The sequence below is a fragment of the Haliotis rubra genome, unplaced genomic scaffold (assembly GCF_003918875.1).
Source record: "Haliotis rubra isolate DU_JTF1 unplaced genomic scaffold, ASM391887v1 Scf845, whole genome shotgun sequence".
Lineage (NCBI taxonomy): Eukaryota > Metazoa > Mollusca > Gastropoda > Lepetellida > Haliotidae > Haliotis > Haliotis rubra.
Genome location: NW_025767574.1, coordinates 416,509 through 424,230, shown reverse-complemented (window position 1 = coordinate 424,230; position 7,722 = coordinate 416,509). Strand labels below are relative to the sequence as shown.

At 37.9% G+C, this 7,722-nt stretch overlaps 2 long non-coding RNA genes across 2 annotated transcripts; both read left to right on the top strand.

Moving 5' to 3' along the window:
* Positions 1–2,816: 2,816 nt before the first annotated feature.
* Positions 2,817–3,877, top strand: LOC124262576. Its single transcript, XR_006894640.1, has 3 exons — positions 2,817–2,871; positions 3,236–3,286; positions 3,850–3,877. It is a non-coding gene; the product is annotated as an uncharacterized LOC124262576 (long non-coding RNA).
* Positions 3,878–4,896: 1,019 nt separating this feature from the next.
* LOC124262575 lies at positions 4,897–7,450 on the top strand. Its single transcript, XR_006894639.1, has 2 exons — positions 4,897–5,030; positions 7,364–7,450. It is a non-coding gene; the product is annotated as an uncharacterized LOC124262575 (long non-coding RNA).
* The last annotated feature ends 272 nt before the right edge of the window (positions 7,451–7,722 follow it).

Below are 7,722 nucleotides of genomic sequence, written 5' to 3'. Positions count from 1 at the left end.
TCCACCGAAGATTTATATTTGTACAGTTTGTACAGAAAAACACTCCATGATATATATTATTCGTGTCTTGTACTGGCTTCAGTATTTCTTGTGTCTTTACACCCAACTGCATATAATACAGATAATTAATAAATCCTGCATACGTCTCTTTAAAAGTGCTCCATATTAATTTCTTTTCAGTCTGTCTTCTATCATTTCTTTTCCTTTCCTCACTATATGCACCCCCTGAACAAGTTTGACATAAGCGAACAGAACCCAAGTGAAGAAGTCGGTTGGATTACTGTTCTGTTTTTCACACTGCATGTACACACAATGCAATGGTTTCTCAGAAAGCTTCTCCTCAAATGACCGACTTTGAGTAGACTTGGTAAAGGATTTCACCTGGTTTACTCCCATTGCTGCACCGTCCATCAGCACACCACCATCTACAAAATCAACCTAAAATATCAGATTCTCTTCTTGCTTTCATCATGAGTCTTGACATGCATCACCAGAGGATCATCCGAGAAATAAATATGTGCAAAAGTACACAATGAAATTTTGTCATGAAGAGCGTCCACATTAATCAAACCCCGACCTCACGAATTGATTGGCATATATAAACGATTGAGAGAGGAGCGAGGGTGGTGGGCTCTGTTATCACACATGATCCTTCTGGTCAGGCGGTCAAGACTCTCGATGTCTTGTTCTGTCCAATCAACTACTCCAAAGGAATAGGAAAGAACTGTAGAGTTTTAGAATTTATATGATAAAGAGGATACAGCCTGAAATATATAGTATAGAACACAGTATTTGTTCTAAACTCCGAAGGTCTCGCTTCTTATGATCTGAAACACACACGTGTGATTGCCTCTTTACACTATTTTTACGTGCAACCCAGTCAGTAAAATGATTGCTCAGCTGGTCACGGTGTCTAGTCAAAATCAAAACCAAAAGTGACCGAGAACAAATGAGAATAAATAATTCTACAAACGTTGTCTCTAAAAGCAGTAAACCAGTGTATATTACTGTTTCAGAATATTATGGGCATTGCTGCTTTTAACAATGATTAGGGTGAGTCTGAGTGCGCTGGCTGATCTTTACAAGAAGTACTACAGCTACAGCTTCATCACCAAGATTACAAGAGAACGCAAACAACAGATCAGGGTTTCCTGCTATCACTATATGCACCCTGAACAAGTTTGACATAAGCGAACAGAACCTAACTAACGCAGAGCTAGCCTATCTTCGCAGCTCTGGGTACCTTGCACACATTTTACCGCAAGTTGACTGGGACGGAGAGGAAGGGAGAGAGCTCGATAAACTGGATAATGTCAAATTCTGGGCTGGTGGGGCATACAAAAAAGAAGATATTTTTAAAGTCATATTCTTCAAAAACAACCGAATCCTCCAGGAAAGCTTGAACTACAGCCAGAAGCAAGATCATCGCTGCTTCACCTTCAACGCTAACACTGATGTCAATGCTCTTGAGTCTGAACAAACAGCACTGTTAATGTCTATTGACATCATGCAAGATACCTATCTGGAGAGGGAGCTACATACGAGGCAGGGTACAGGTAAATATCATAATAGGTAAAGATAATTCTGACAGGCACACACATGTGCCTTGGAGGCTAATAGCAAACGAATCTATATTAAATGTGTTCATAGTCTAAGACGAATGTAGTATAACAATCACTGACATTTCCAGACCAACATTTTGCCATTAATTCAGATGACTTAACGTCAGACAATTCTATCTTTCAGATTCAGATTGCCAAACTGCATGACTTGATTGATTTTTTGTACAACACACTCTGACGATGTGGATCCTTTCTTATCATTTCAGTCACTGGTTTGTCCTCGACTATTCTCAAAATATTTACAGACTGCCGTCATATAGCTGAAACACTGCTAAAAATCAAGAAGCAGAGTATAATAACCGGGCAAAGAATATTTAAGCTCAGTTATTTTTAACTTTGTTTAGTTTGCTAAAAATTTAAAAGTCGGGCTAAAAAAAAGAAGCCATCATGTTTTCATACCAAATATAATGGCATGTATATTTGGTATGAAGGAGCACTCTAAACTTCCATGCCGTGATATAGCTGGAATATTGTTAAAAGTGGCGTAACACTGAACTCACTCACTCACTCTTAAACTTCCAATTCGGTCCTACAATGTCATCTTCTTTTGTTGAATCAGGTATATATCGATGAACCTGAAACAGCACCAAGCTACAGTGATCATTCACTGATTGGTGTATCGGTCGGGACGTCGACACACATTGGGCTGACAAAGAAAAAGGTGAGTTTGTGTCAAGAGAATTATGTCTAAAAATCAATTTGAGTCCTGAGTTAAAATGCAGAGTAGGTTTATAAGTACACACAACATAACATCAAAATCAGTTAATTTCACCCGTTTAAATAACGAGAATCTGGTACATTCACAGCAAAATGGTGGAAAAAAAGTAGTGGGGCTGAAAAAAAGCTGGAAGCACAATGATGGTGAACTAGGATTCGAACCAGTGTTGGATGTTTTCTGGCACTCGGAAGAGACACAACCATGCACAGTGAATTGCGGGGCCATCAATATCTTGGACACGCCTGTCGGATTAGAGCATACAATCTCATGCATCTTGAATCAACTTTGCCAACAAATAACATGTCCTTACGATGATGTTAAGATGCGTCTGTTGATACATGCCCTCAGATGAAATTACCTTCCAGACCCTATAATACCCGCGGGACGGATTGTATGGACACTACAGCCTCGGACTTTGTCAACCCTCTGGAGTGGTTCAAGGTGTACAGCTTTGACGGGTGTCTTCTGGAGTGCTCAATAAGGCTGCCATGGATGCCTGTAACTGCACCGCCGGATGGGAACCCCAGCAAGGTACCTTTCCCATTTTCAAAAGAAATGAACACTTCACATCCCAATGAAAGCAACAACACAGTTCTTTGCCATTTTGATGTAAGTATCAAAATGATATCACAGAATACGAATATGGTCGTTTTTACTTAGGGCATTTTTTGAAACTATTGGTTGGAATCTCTTCTAAGTTGTGGGTTTAGGTTCTTTTTCTTTTCCCCATTTAACCTTAACAATACACAAATAACATTTTACTATGCAGAAAAGATTCACTTCATTTTAAGATAGTTCTTGAACCTGTGGCATTTAAACACATTTGAATTATTAAATTCGAACTTCTAGTTGCATAGGTGCTTTGTATTACATTGACTGGTGATATATTTTTCAGCAAGAGTCAGTTTACGACACTGCTCTGTGAAGGATGTGAAAACATGTTACGGTAAGATCATTTCCATTTCACCGAAATTGCAAACACGTAGATCCTATATATACAGCACTGACATTTTCGTGGTACAGATGCATTATTTTTGTTGATTGTCCATAGTAAAAGCCGCAAAAGCACGACCATATCATAAGCGTGTGTCTAAACATCACTATAACATACTGACGCTACAATGAAGTCGCAACAGGGTTAAGCGCATCCTCAACTGCCGATGGCTGCCATAAACAAACATGCAAAGGCTCCTTGTTTCAAGCAAACACACTCTGACATTGGAAACGAGTTCTCCCTCTTAAAACCGTTTTGGTACAAAAGAAGGAATGGAACAGGCAGAGAATCCTTGTATATTGTACACAATTTTTTAACAGGAACTGGTGTCATGATTTATGTGTAATGTATAATGTATACATATAATGTACGAACATCTTCCACATGACACATAGTGACGAGTAAAGTCAATATAAACTTACACAATAATGGTGAAATACAACTTACTAACAACACCATATCACTTAGGGGCCATATGGATTTGCTTAATGCAAAAACTCTTTATTTGTGTTTAGATCAAGTACAGTGGGAAGCCAGGATGGGAAGAGTTGTGCATGTCAGTACCCATGTGAAGAGACATCGTATGACATACAGGTATCATCCATGGTACTGCCATCAAAGGTCACCTTCCCGTTTACTTTACTGAATGCGGCATATACCCCTGACAAGATAAGGTGAGAATTGATCTGTGGTGAAGCATATCTTTGATAAATTAGTATTCCATCTTTCAAATTACAAATTGCATAGATAAGTGATCGTGCAAACAATATGCCCGATACGATTACAATCATTACATCAAAGAACTAACAAAGATCGTTCATACAAGTATCATCCATGGTACTGCAGCAAACCATCCATCGTTTCTCGGATCTACACTGATTTGATATATCTTTGAATTTACTCAACAAGATGCATAGGAACTTGATAGTTAAGAAATAACAATGGAAACATGTCTCAACAATTACAACAAAGCATACACCTATAGGTTTTGTCACCGTATTTATAATCTCAGCAGGTTCTGTGGAGCAACTCTTTACTCATGTTTTCCTTATATCATCCAGACAAAATTACCTGGTTCTACAAATCAGACTTGCCAGCATGGTAGTTGAAAGGACCGAGCACGTACCAGAACTGGAGTTGGGGTGAGAAATATTTGGTCGGTATCAATGTTTATTAATTTGTTGTATTTCAATGCCTTTCTTAGGGCAATGTTTTCAAGTTAGTTGGGTCGCAGTAGCTAGCCCTGTGAAGAACAATGTAGTCCGTGATCCGACTGGTTTGTGATCCTTGGTTCGATAGCACCGAATTATTGCTTTTAACGTTTTAGGCAAATGAGCATGTTCAACATTGCTCTCACAGTACACTAAATACAATTTATACAGAATAGTTTACTGGAAAGACTTACAAATGTGTTGTTTCTTCTCCAAAAGGATAAAATTTATTATCTTTGGAAAAGATAGAACTGCCATTGACACCTTGTTGACACAGAAATACTAACAGCGCATGCTTAATGTCAAGCTGACATGATATTGTCTACTTGTGCAGTAATATTGGTGGCCAGATGGGGCTGTTTCTTGGGGCCAGTATACTCACCATCGTCGAACTCTTGGAACTAGTGGCCGCATGTTTGCTGACAAGCCTGACGATCCTTTGGGCCAGACGTAAACGTCATGGTTGAGGAACAAAATGGACCTCGGTAATCCAGTTCACCTTTGATAATCCTATTTGTAAACAACTTATTTATCACATGATCAAATTCGTTTTTCCTTGAAGTTTTCCTGATTTTTGTGAACAAAACTTTTCACTTGACATATTTGTCCGACTTTTGAACCCTCATCATCAGTGTAAGGTCGAACATTAACTTGGTACATGTTTCCTCGCCATAGACTGACTGCATACATAGAGAAATAAGGGAATGTTGAGGTAATACCATTATATATGCATACGAGGGGCGTTCAAAAAGTAGTCAGCCTAACTGTATTCTCGATGTCTAATATTTTGAAGTAATTATTAGCAAAGCCTTATCGAAAATTTCACATACGTGGGTAATGTGGTTAACGAGATATTAGTCATCATAACAGATTGGGATATAATATTTCTTTACAAATTACAGAAAATGAGAAACTATCTGCCATTTGGTACCGCTTGGATAATAGTATACGGTCCTCAGATAATATCTTATAACATATGTTTAGAATAGTATTGGATGACTCCCCGTCATAATAAACATTCAAAGATTTGGATTTGCTTGAATTATATTCAGACGTGGGCTGTTTTTTAAGGACACCCTCATTCTATTCTTTCAAAACCATTGTGCCCAGATATTCAAGCTCACATTGTTAACAATATATTGAGAGCTGACACTTGTGTGATCATTCAGTATTTAGTTTGAACCCTTGGCATCATGTAGGAATAAATGAAAACATAAGAATAAGTTTTGTCCTTATGATTACGTCATCTGAAAGGGGATGGGTAGTGTCTCCAGAATAAGATCTTTCAGTAAATATGAAGGGGAGAGTCACTTTAACAAGCCACTGTAGTTTCAAATTGCTTTTTTATCCACTTTGATACCTAAGTATGATTCTAGCGGACTTCTGTCTAAGTCAAACACACAAAATGTTTTTTGCACATTTTGTTTGCTGAAGTTTGTGATGCATATATTGCAGATTTTGCGTTTTTGTGGGGTACCAAGACAAAAGTCAAACAAAATTGGGATCGTGAGTCTGGAACATAACAAAAAGCAATTTGGCTTGAGGTTGACAGATAATACAAGTATGTAGAAAAATATAACATAAAACACCTGCATTTGTATCATTTTCTAGATGAGGCTGACTAATTTTTTGAACGCCCCCTGCATTATCACAACAATAAAAGTTTTCAACTTCATCATAAAGGATACGTTTCTGACAAAGTCTTCAGGAGACTTCTCTGTATGCAGCTTGAACATAAGTGTAATCATCCTCCATCCGCATCAGAGAATCAATTTTGTTCTTCTGCAAGATTAACTTCGTACAAGTGCCACGAACTGAATACCTTTCCCTGTCATTTTTTTATAATCCAAGCCTCTGCTCTCCCGTCAATACTTGTCAGACTATCATCTGTCTGACTCCGAGGTTTCCTTTCGTCAATACTAATGTTTGGGTAAAACATCAATTTTTATAGTTCTTCCAAAGTCAATTCGATACAAGTTTTCTCGCTGTAGACTCAAAGAAATAAGGGAATCTTGAATAATGTATAATGCTCTCACAATATTAAGGTTTCCCACTTCATCAGTAAGTCATGTTTTTGACAAAGTATATAGTCTACCTGTACAGATGACAAAAGTTACTGTTCACTTGCATGGTCAATAGTTCAATATAATAACCATTACACTGTTAAGCCTTAACAATCCAACATGTACAATTCTACACTGAGGACTCGTGCACACTCGTGACTACAGTTTCGAAATCATTTGGAATACGGACAAATAACATTACTGAATATTGCAAACATGCTGCTAATACATTGGTTGCCCCAAACACAAACTGCTTCCTAGCAAAAATGTCAAAGTAATTCATGCCGCTGGTAGACCATCTGATTACAGAGAGAAGAGCTCATGGCAAGCAGGTGACATACTTCTCAACTTAAACATATCACTTCCAGCAGTAGTCCCCTTTGAAATCACTGAGTATAACCCGATTAGAACGCTTTGACCATAAACTATAACAATTCTCTGCCACACCTATGGAAACAAACATACTTAGAATAAAAATACATATATATCATTTAGGCCGTAACAATCAGGACAGTTCGGTTTCCTTCAAAGTGTGACAATCAATTCGAGGGTGGGATGTTTCGGTACAGATCGACAACAGAGCAAAAATATGCATCGAAACGTGGTACTAACAAAATAAAATACGTTGTTATCCATATATTTTGTCAAAATTGTACTTCCCATCTTGTAAGATGCCCCTCAAAGAAATTGTTAGCATTTTGCACACATTGTCATACATTTAGATGCAACATTATTTGCTACTTGCCTTGTTCCAGATTGCTCCAGTCTCGAGGAAGCTGATCCCTGCTCAGTTGAATTGTGGATGTCCCAACATCATCGAATAGATATGTGTTTTCTTAAAACAAACAAACGAGGCATTGTTTTGTGGGGTTTTATTTCTTCAGGAAGTCAAGTTTAATGTTTCATTGCGTTTATTATCTAAACATTGTGAAATATGGCTTCCAAACAGTCTTTAGAAATATTGTTTGGTTTTGTTGACAGAAATAAGTATTTAGCACATCACTAACATGAAATATTTGGATTGTTCGTAGTTTCAAGCATAAGTGAGAAGTAGAACTAAACATCGTAGCCCGCTCATGTGATAAAATCCCCATCCGTCGGCAACACATTCCTC